Here is a 216-nt window from a genome sequence, read left to right as displayed (position 1 = left end):
GATAACAAGTATTGTGAGCAAGATTTACAGCTGGATATGTACTGAATATAATATACAGACAACTATTATTATAAACAGAATTTTTTCAGATTGATATATATATAATAAGTTAGGCTTAATGGCTAAAATGAGCAGTATAACAATGGATTTAAAGGTAGTTCAAATAAAGTTTGGGCAGGAGCTATCCACATTAAAGTGCAGTGGAAAGTAATTGCA

The 216-nt window shown here is 29.6% G+C and overlaps 1 protein-coding gene across 2 annotated transcripts in view; it reads right to left on the bottom strand.

The window, feature by feature from the left end:
- Positions 1 to 216, bottom strand: part of LOC116697997 (nck-associated protein 5) — a 55,485-nt gene that overhangs the window by 12,752 nt on the left and 42,517 nt on the right. The gene's annotated exons all lie outside the window — the stretch shown is intronic.

Source organism: Etheostoma spectabile, chromosome 11, assembly GCF_008692095.1.
Source record: "Etheostoma spectabile isolate EspeVRDwgs_2016 chromosome 11, UIUC_Espe_1.0, whole genome shotgun sequence".
NCBI classification, from domain to species: Eukaryota; Metazoa; Chordata; class Actinopteri; order Perciformes; family Percidae; genus Etheostoma; species Etheostoma spectabile.
Note: the sequence above shows the minus strand (reverse complement) of the source record. Positions and strands in the feature narration are given on the sequence as shown.